The sequence below is a fragment of the Furipterus horrens genome, unplaced genomic scaffold, assembly GCF_987537825.1.
Source record: "Furipterus horrens unplaced genomic scaffold, mFurHor1.1.pri manual_scaffold_5, whole genome shotgun sequence".
NCBI lineage: Eukaryota > Metazoa > Chordata > Mammalia > Chiroptera > Furipteridae > Furipterus > Furipterus horrens.
Genome location: NW_028327175.1, coordinates 38704216 through 38714938, shown reverse-complemented (window position 1 = coordinate 38714938; position 10723 = coordinate 38704216). Strand labels below are relative to the sequence as shown.

General features: G+C 43.5%; 1 pseudogene; it reads left to right on the top strand.

Annotated features, from left to right (window-relative positions):
- The first annotated feature begins 7083 nt into the window (after positions 1 to 7083).
- On the top strand, positions 7084 to 8629 carry LOC150008424 (keratin, type II cytoskeletal 8 pseudogene; annotated as a pseudogene).
- Positions 8630 to 10723: the final 2094 nt, after the last annotated feature.

Sequence of the window (10723 nt, the reverse complement as noted above, 5' to 3'; positions counted from 1 at the left end):
TCTCAGCTGATAACCCTCCAAATGATCTCCATATCTGTTATTCTGTTCCTGTTCTGGTTGTTTGCTTAGCTTGATTTTGTTTTGTTTTGTTTTCAGATTCAGTTGTTGATAATTGTGAATTTGTTGCCTCTTTAATGTTCATAGTATTGATCTTATTTTTCTTAACTAAGTCCCTTTAACATTTCACATAATAATGGCTTGGTGATGATTAACTCCTTTAGCTTTACCTTGTCTGGGAAGTACTTTATCCATCCTTCGATTCTAAATAATAGCTTTGCTGGATGGAGTAATCTAGGTTGTAAATCCTTGCTTCCTATCACTTTGAATACTTCTTGCCAGTCTCTTTTTGCCTGCAAAGTATCTTTTGAGAAATCAGCTGATACTCTTATGAGAATCCTTTGTAGGTAACTCTCTGTTTCTCTCTTGCTGCTTTTAAGATTCTCTCTTTATCTTTGGCCTTTGGCATTTTAATTAATGTGGTCCTCTTTGGGCCCAACTTGTTTGGGACTCTGTGCTTCCTGGACTTGTATGTTTATTTCCTTCACCAAATTAGGGAATTTTTCCTTCATTAGTTTTTCAAATAAGTTTTCAATTTCTTGCTCTTCCTCTTTTCCTTCTGACATCCTTATTATTTAGATGTTTGCACATTTGGAGATGTCCCAGAGTCTTCTTACACTATCCTCATTTTTTTTGCATTCTTGTTTCTTCTTTCTGTTATGATTGAATGTTTATTTCTTCCTTTTGTTACAAAATGTTGATTTGAATCCCTGCTGCCTTCCCTTCATTGTTGGTTCCCTGTATATTTTTCTTTATTTCACTTTGTACAACCTTCATTTCTTCTGCTATTTTTTTGCCATGCTCTATGAGTACTCTGAGCATCCTGATCACCAGTGTATTGAACTCTGCATCTGATAGGTTGGTTATCTCTGTTTCATTTAGTTCTTTTTCTGGTGTTTTGTTCTCCCATATTTCTTTGCCTCCTCAGTTTGGCAGCTTCCCATGTTTGTTTCTGTATATTAGGCAATGTTGCCTTTAATCCTTGTCTTAGTAGTGTGGCCTATTGTTGAAAAAGCACCTGTAAATTTGTGGAATAGAGACTTAGGTAATCCCTAAGGTCAAGCAACTCACTTCATCACTTTGTGGCTTTGTGTGGGGGTAGGGCTTGGAGAAGGGACTGTGCCACTGCCTGGCTTCTGGAGGTTTGGTCAGCACTTGCCCTGTTCCCAGTCACTTCACCTGCTCCCCATGTGTGACTGGTTCTCTTTGCCCTGACATTGAATCCCAGAGTGGGTGGGACTGCATACTTTTTAAGACTGTGCGGGCCCTTTATGTAGAGTTTCCTGGCAGTTTCTTCCTCCATCCCAACTCCCACTAGTTTTTACAGCAAGAAGTTATGGGGATATGTTCCCAGTGCTGGACCCCTGGACTGTGCAGTCTGGCCCAGGCCTGGGATCACTTGTTCCCAAGGTATCTCTTCCAATTTTTATCCATCACATGTGAAAGTGAGACTGCCCATGCCTATTCCACCACTGCTGCCCCTCCATGCCACACCACACCTCTAACACCCCTTTCCACATCTCCGCCCCTCCTATCCATCTGGATGAACGTGGCTTCTTTAAATTCTTGGCTGTCAGACTTCTATACAGTTCAATTTTCTAATAGTTCTGGGTATTATGTGTTTGATTATTTAGTTGTTTTTCTTTCTTTTTTTATGGCCTGGGATATAATTCTGTTTTTTTAAAAAATATATGTTTTATTGATTATGCTGTTACAGTTGTCCCAATTTCTTTTCCCTTTGTTCCCCTCCATCCTCCAATTGACCCTCCTCCCTCCAGTTGTCCCCACTCCTTCCAGTTGTCCCCCCCACTTAGTCCATGCCAATTGGTTGTGCATATAGTTCTTCTCATCATCTTCCAATCTACTCCACTCCCTCCTACTATGCTTCATAATTTCTGTACCATCTTCCTCCCTTTTCCCCCTTCCCCCTCCCAGCTGAACTTCTCCCATAATGTTCCCCATATCTATAATTCTTTTCCCACTCTCGTTGCCTAAGTAGTTTGCCTTTCTTTCAATTCCCTAGCTTCTGTTGTTGATTGCTGTGATACAGTTTTCATTATAATATTCATAGTTTTGATCCTCTTTCTCCTAAACAAGTCCCTTAAACATTTCATATAACAGTGGTTTGGATCTGATGAACTCCTTCAGTTTGACTTTGTCCTGGAAGAAATTTCTCTGCCCTTCTTTTCTGAATGACAGCTTCACTGGATATAGTAATCATGGCTGTAGGTTTTTGCTTTTCATTACTTTGAATATTTCTTGCCAGTCCCTTCTTGCCTGCAGAGTTTCTTTTGAGAAATAAGCTGATAGTCTTATTGGGACTCCTTTGTACATAATTCTCTTCTTCTCTCTTGCTGCTTTTAAGATTCTCTCTTTATCCTTAATTTTTGACATTTTGATTATAATGTGTCTTGGTGTGGTTCTCCCTGGGTCCAGTTTCTTTGGAAATCTCTGTGCCTCCTGGACCTGTATGTCTAGTTCCTTTCCCAAGTTAGGGAAGTTCTGCTTCATTATTTTTTCACATTATTTTTCAATTTCTAGTTCTTTACCTTCTGGCAACCCTATGATTTTGATGTTGGTCTGTTATATCTGTCCCATAGATTTTTGAGCCTATCCTCATTTTTCTCACTTTTTGTTTTCTCTTTCTGCACTGGTTGACTGTTTGTTCCTTTCTTATGTTCTGATTTGTTGATTTGATCCCTGGTGTTCTTTCCCTCACCACTAGTTTTGTTTGTGTTTTTGTTCATTTCAGCAGGACTAGCGTTCATTCCTTCCCTGTCTTGTTTAAGATCTGCTGTCAGGTCTGTAAGCATTCTTATAACAAAAGCTCTGAACTGTGCCTCAGAAAGATTTCCTACCTGCTGCTTCGTTAGATCAGATATTTGCTGGCTGGTCAGCTGTGTCACTGGGATCTCTATCACGATCTCAGCCATCCTAACAGTTTTGTGTTTACCTTTGCTTCCTGGACGGGGCTGTCACACCTCCTACAGTATAGGGGATGGAGCCCCATGCACTCATCACTACTGGGTGACTCTTCTCACCACGCTGTGGTGTTTTGTGTGGGGGCGGGGGTCCAAGATGGATTCTTGCTGTTTACTCTCCTCTGAGAGACCAGGAGCTTCTTCCTCCATCCCCACCCCCTACGGCCTCACAGTCCGAGGTAATGGGGGTCTGCCTTCTCTGATGTTGCAATCGTAAGCTGATGGGTCTGGTTTGCAGCCGAAGGTGCTCCCCAGGCGCTTCTCACCTCCCCTTAAATACGGGTGCCTGGACTTCTGGCCAAGATGGAGGCGTAGACAGACACGCTGCATCTCCCTCCACAACTAAGAAGGAATACAACTACCTCAAAACTAGAAACAACCAGAAGTTCCAGAAAATCAAACTGCATGGAAGTCCAGCAAACAAAGATATAAAGAGGAAATACACATCCAGACAGGTAGGAGGGGTGGAGCTGGGGCAGAGAGGACGCGGTGTGGTGGCAGAAGCAGCAGCAGCGGCAGCTGTGGCGACAGTGGCAGGCTGGTGGAAAGCGGATTCACACGTTTTGGAAAGTCAGGAGGGAAACCTGGGGAGCGTTCCCAGCTCCTCACCGGAATTCTCAGCTCATGGTTATAGCACCAGGGAGGCTCAAGCCTCATTGCTTCTGACTGTGCAGACCAGTGGGGGTTAGGGAGGAGGCAGAGACTGCTGGTCTCAGCAGAGTCCTAGAACGTCCACAGACCCACCTGCTCTAGGAACGATGGCCAGGGCAGCAGCTAGAGGGGCGCCAGTCTGGTGTGGAAGTGGGAGAGGTGCCTGGAAAAGGGCCGAGTGCTGGGCAGGCAGCATTTTTCCCTCTCAGACCCCTCCTCTACATACAGCGCCACAATGTGGTGAAACAGGTCATCCTGTACTGATGAATCTCTAAGGCTCCACCCCTTACAAAGTAACAGGAGCAACAGCACTACCTGGGATGTGGAGGTAAACAAACACGGGAGCCTGTCAGAATTAGGAGACAGAGAAGTATGGCCCAAAGGGGGAATGGATCAAGGTTCCAGTGGGAAAACTAAGCGATGAGGAGATAGCTAACCTCACAGATGAAGAGACAGACAACCTAACAGACACAGAATTCAAAACACTGGTGATAAATATGCTCACAGGCTTGACAGATATGCTTGAGTATGGCAAACACACAAGAGAAGTGAAGACTATGCTAAATGAAATGAAGGAAAATCCACACAAAACCAATGATGAAGGGAAAAAAACCAGGGTTCAAATCAATGATTTGGAACATAAGAAAGAAAAAAAAAAATCAACCAGTGCAGAATGAGGAAGCAAGAATTGAAAAAAAATGAGGAAAACTTCCCAAATTTTGCGAAGGAGATGAACATTCAGGTTCAGGAAGCACAGAGGGTCTCGGGCGAGCTAGACTCAGAGGAGACCACACCAGGATGCATCATGATTGAGATGCCAAAGGTGAAAGATAAAGACAGAGTCCTGGGGGCAACAAGAGAGAGGCAGAGAGTTGCCTACAGGGGCGTGCCTATAGGACTATCAGCTGATTTCTCAGAGGACATTTTGCAGGCAGGAAGGGATTGGCAAGCGGTATTCAATGTGATCAAAAGCAACCTACAACCAAGATTACTCTGTCCAGCAAAGCTCTCATTTGGAATGGAAGGGCAGATGAAGTGTTCCCAGACAAGGTGAAGCTAAAGGAGTTCATGATCACCAAGTCATTATTATATGAAATGTCAAAAGGACTTACTTAAGAAAAAGAATATCAAAACTATGAACACTAAAATGACAACTCACAACTATCAACAACTGAATCTAAAAAATAAAAACAAAATCCAACTAAACAAACTAGAATAGAAACAGAATCATAGGTATGGGGATCATTTGCAGGGTTATCAGCTGGGAGGAGGGAGGGGAAGAAATGGGGAAATGGTTCAGGGACTAAGAAGCATAATCGGTTGGCACAAAATAGACAAGGGGATGTTAAGAATCGTGTTTTTAGAAAAGGGTGAAACCAAAGAACTTATTAACACAACCCATGGACATGAACTAATGGGGGGTAGGATTTCTGGAGGTAAGGGGGGTACTGGGCAGAGGGGAGCAAAGGGGAAAAATTGGAACTACTGTAAGAACATAATCAATAAAATATACTTAAAAAAAATATAGGTGTCTGTGCTTACCGCCATCCTGCTGCCAGCATTGCAGCTGCTGCCACCAGCACAGCTAGACCTCTCCACCCCGGCTTCACCCCTACTACCCATCTGGACGAGCACCACTTCTTTATAACTTCATATGTTGGACTTCCATGTAGCTTTATTTTGTGGAACTTCTGGTTATTTCTGGTTTTGCGGTAGATGTATTCCTTCTTAGTTGTGGAGGGAAATGGAGCATGTCAGTCTAGGCCTCCATCTTGTCTGGAAGTCCCTAGTTATAATTCTTTTTGTGGTTGCATGAAGAGGTGAAGTATGTCTACCTATGCCTCCATCTTGACCAGAAGTCTAAGGGTACATATATTCTTTCTGATTGATGTTTTTGGATTCTTAGGATATGTTCTCAGAAATGGGATCACTGGGTCAATTCATTGTACAATTTATGGCATATGTGGGACTACAACTGAAAAACAAACTTCCTGTAAGAATGTAAGTTATTGCCAAGTGAGTGAGTGGACAAGATCCCCAGTCACCATAAAATGAGAGTAATATGTGCTTGCTTTGGCAACACATATACTAAAATTGGAGTAATAATGAATGTAACTAACATTAGAGCATTTACAATATCAGGCAGTATTGCAAGTGCTCTATAGTAACTCAAACCTCACAACACCTCAATGAAATACATACTAGAATTATCCTCATTTTTCAGATATGAAAACTGAGGAAAAAATAATTAAATAATTTGGCCCAACCCACACTGACAGTAAGTAGAAGAATGAAAACTCAAACTCAGTGTGACTCTAGCACCTGCACTCTCAATACCATATTACCTCATGAACTCTGAAAGTAGGACTTGACAGTGGAATGATATAGAAACATTTCAAATCTACCATTAACTTCATTAGGCATGAAGAGTGGCCTGAAAAGAGAAACTCATTCTGTGTCTAATTCTCACCTGCAGTAGATGGTGAGGTCATTGTTTCTAAGGCAGACAGTGTGCCTGAGAGAGAAGGGTGCCACCGGATGACTCCCAGCTATTGGACAAATAAGGAAATGACATCCTTCTTTCCCACCTCCATAATGAACCAGTCATCCATTCCCCCTCATAATACTGTCCCACCTAAACTTACACATGTCCACATAGTTTCATCTTCATTACAACAACCCTGGTTCAAGCAACAGTCATGTCTTGTCTGGATGGCTGCAGAAACATTCTAAAGTGGTCTCCCCATATCCACCTATCTCCGCAAATCAGTCCTCCACAATGGAAGATAGAGTGAACCTTTAAAACACAAATTTAAACTTATCATTCATCCACTTTATGTTGAACAATACTTTCATTGCTTTTGGATTATTCTCTGTGCTCTGAGTGTGATCTGGCCCCTCTTGTCTCCCTAGACTCTTCTCTATGCTCACTACACTGTGAACAACAGTCTCCTCTTGGTCCCACAATTCACCAGGAATGCAGTCAGATCTTATAACTTACCACTTTTGTATAATTATTTGATATGACTTCTCCAGGAGTCTGTAATCTGTACAAAAGCAAAGACCTGGTCTGTCCTATTTATCATCATATCTCCAGTGACCAGAAGTATCAGACACAGAGCTAGCCCTCAATCAATATTTGTTGAACAGATCAATTTTCTGCTATGATCATGAAGTTTCCAAACACAAACATGCTTCTGTGCCTCTCTCCAAAAAAGACAATATCGAAATATCAAAGAAATAAAACTCCACTTTCATCCTTATCTGGAACTAAAAGAACTAAAGAGACTAAAGGAACCTCTCACAGAACACAGCTCAACTTCAAATACTAGACATAAAAGATGTCCTCCTGTGAGGATGACACATAAAAATTAGCAGACAAGAAGCAGCTTTTTGGCTCCTTCTTGAACCTCTGTCTGGTTTGGCCTTCTTGCCTCCACTCCAGCCTCCACCATGTCCACAAGGATGACCCAGAAGACCACCTACAAAGTGTTCACCTCTGGCCCCCGGGCCTTCAGCAGCCGCTCATACTCGAGTGGGCCCAGCATCAGCTCCTCGGCCTTTTCCCGGGTGGGCAGCGCCTACTGGGTTGGCCTGGGCGCCAACATGAATCTGGCTGGAGGTTTCGGCGGAGCGGGGAGTATAAGGTCCATCAAAGCCGTCCAAGTGAACCAGAGCCTGCTCAGTCCCCTGAAGCTGGAGGTGGACCCCAACATCCAGGCCGTGCACAACCAGGAGAAGGAGCAGATCAAGACCCTCAACAACAAGTTTGCTTCCTTTATCGATAAGGTGCGGAGCCTGGAGCAGCAGAATAAGATTCTGGAGACCAAGTGGACTCTTCTGCAGCAGCAGAAGACGACTCTCAGTAACATGGACAGTATGTTCGAGAACTACATCAACAACCTTCGGCGGCAGCTGGAAACACTGTCCCAGGAGAAACTGAGACTGGAGGCGGAGTTTGGCAACATGCAGGGCACGGTGGAGGACTTGAAGAATAAGTATGAGGATGAGATCAACAAGCGCACAGAGATGGAGAATGAATTTGTCCTCATCAAGAAGGATGTGGATGTAGCTTACATGAGCAAGGTAGAGCTGGAGTCCCGCCTGGAAGGACTGACCGATGAGATCAACTTCTACAGGCAGTTGTATGAGGAGGAGATTCGTGAGCTGCAGTCCCAGATCTCCGACACGTCCGTGGTGCTGTCCATGGACAACAGCCGCTCCCTGGACCTGGACAGCATCATTGCCGAGGTCAAGGCCCAGTACGAGGAGATCGCCAACCGCAGCCGGGCTGAGGCTGAGACCATGTACCAGATCAAGTATGAAGAGCTGCAGACATTGGCTGGGAAGCATGGGGATGACCTGCGTCACACCAAGACGGAGATTTCTGAGATGAATCAGAGCATCAGCCGCATCCAGGCTGAGATTGATGGCCTCAAAGGCCAGAGGGCTGCCCTGGAGGCCTCCATCGCTGACCCCAAGCAGCGTGGTGAGCTGGCCGTCAAGGATGCTCAGGCCAAGGTGGCTGAGCTGGAAGCTGCTCTGAGAACCGCGAAGCAGGACATGGCCTGGCAGCTGCGTGAATACCAGGAGCTCATGAACGTCAAGCTGGCCCTGGACGTGGAGATCGCCACCTACCGCAAGCTGCTGGAGGGCGAGGAGAGCCGGCTGGAGTCTGGGATACAGAACATGAGTATCCATACCAAGACCACCAGCGGCTACTCAGGTGCGCTGAGCCCAGTTTATAGCAACCTCAACTACGGCATGGGCTTCCAGGCCAGCTTGGGCTCTGGCGGGAGCTCTGGCTCCTTCAGCCGCACCATCTCCAGCTCCTCCAAGACGGTGGTTGTGAAGAAGATTGAGACCCGCGATGGGAAGCTGGTGTCTGAGTCATCTGATGTCCTGCCCAAGTGAATGACTGCTGCTGACCAGCTCCGAGCTGCTGCGCAGGGGGTGGAGGGCACAGGAGGCCCACCTGAAGCTCAGCCCCACCCAGTCCTCAGCTCGCCCTTGGGGTGGGGGAGTTTACTGCCTTTTCCCCATGTCCCTGACTAGAAGCCAAATCAAGTGTTTTCCTTTTTCCCCCAAAATAAAATCTCACCTGGCTCTGCGAAAAAAAAAAAAATTAGCAGACAATAGAAACATTTTAGTAGTTTCAAAGAACGTGAAAAATTTGGGAAGTCATAACAATTAGCTGGATTGCACTGTGACACATACTGTAAAGTTTGAAAAACGTAATTTATCCGTGTTCTCAATTGTATTTGCAGGCATGAAAAAGGAATGATATGAGTTAGGAAACATTGCCTTCAGATGAAAATCAAGAGAGATGAATTTTACTAGAGGCAGTAAAGTGAAATTAATTAGATAACAGCAAAACAAACAAATGAATTAGAAAACATGTTTGACAGATTCTCCCAGAATTCAGTGGAAAATTACAAAGAAAAATAGATACATTAAACAGAATATTGGCAATGTGAGCGGTATCTAGAATATCTAGTATAAAATACTTTAAGAGGAAAAAGGGCCAGAGGAGAAGCAATAATAGAATAGTTTGTGTTAGTCTAGACAACTTGTGATGGGAGGCAAGAGAAAAAAATACTTTAAAATAGGAAGATGATATAGCTTAGTAGATAAAGGAAGCCACAAAAGCCTGGGTTCAAATTCTAGCCCTGTCAATTACTAGCTTTTCATTCTAAAGCATGTGACTTAACTTCATGGAACCTATTTTCTCATCAGTAAGTGGGTGTATTAATATTTGCAGGGCTACTGTAAATATTAAATAATATATGAAAATCACTCAGCTTTTAACTGAAAGATAGTAGGCATTTGAGTTGCTATAAAATGCTAAATGTTTAATATATAGAGGGAAATATGAGATCAAAAAAACCCACCAGAATAGATATGTCAGGGTAAAAATAGCAGTGTAAATAAGACTTAAATTTAAAAGAGGGGGGAGCAAAAAAAAATGTAAAGAAATCAGAATGCTAAATAAAATAGAAAAGATAATGGAAAGCCAAATTATTAGAAAAACAATTATAAATTATAAATTCATATAGCTACAGTCACAGTAGAAAAATTTACACACCTGTCAGTTCTTGACAAAGAAATTAATATAATAGTAAAATTAATGAGGTATACACCAATTTTGTATCTGCAGCGCATATATATTACTTTTGAATATTCAGAGAACATTTACGAAAAATTGATCAAATCCTAGGCTACTAAAAATTCTCAATAACTGCATCAAAATGTTTAAAATTCACAGGGGCAAAAGAATAACCCAGGTAGGGAGCTTAAGTGAGAAGCCCTATAACCCTGGACTTAGCACAACATAGAAGTACATAGTTTACCTGTACAAATTCTTTAGATAAACAAACCAAGACAAAAAGAGAGAGATTTTTGTTCTGTGTTGGTTCTCAGACAGAAGCCTATCTTGTATGATGAGTCAGGTCTTGTGTGAATGAAAATGAGGCCCTCAAGAGGGACACCGATGTTTGCAACCAACAGGGTGGTATTTCATACATCAAGGCTTCTTTTTCCAACTTTGAGTTGGCCTTGAGTTACTGCATCTCCTAAAGCATCTTTAGAAAAACTCCAGCTGCCAGCACCATGTTATTTGTCTATCAAAGGGTCTCTAACAAAAGCAGTGACTTTTCAAGCAATATCAGATTATTGACAAATCTTCCGCTAGGTTGTCCCGCCTTCAAGATGAAAACAGGAGTGATCTACATAAAAATCCTTATTATACTTTTGCAACTATGATGGCTCACCTCTTGTAAGAAATTAATAGGGAAAGCGGATCTCTGCCCGCTGGCAGAGACGGGACTCGACCAAGTGGCATTGGCGCTGAAGGACAGGAGACAGCGTGCTGCCGGGCAAGTGAGAACATAATTCTCCTTTATATTTTTCTCTAGTGGACGGTGGAGAGGGGAGGAAAGTTTGGGGGTGGTAGACCTTTCTGGAGGAGGCCAGGCGCAGAGGCGCGCTCATCCACTCCCCAACCCTACACTTGGGTCGCGGGGCGTGCATAGGGA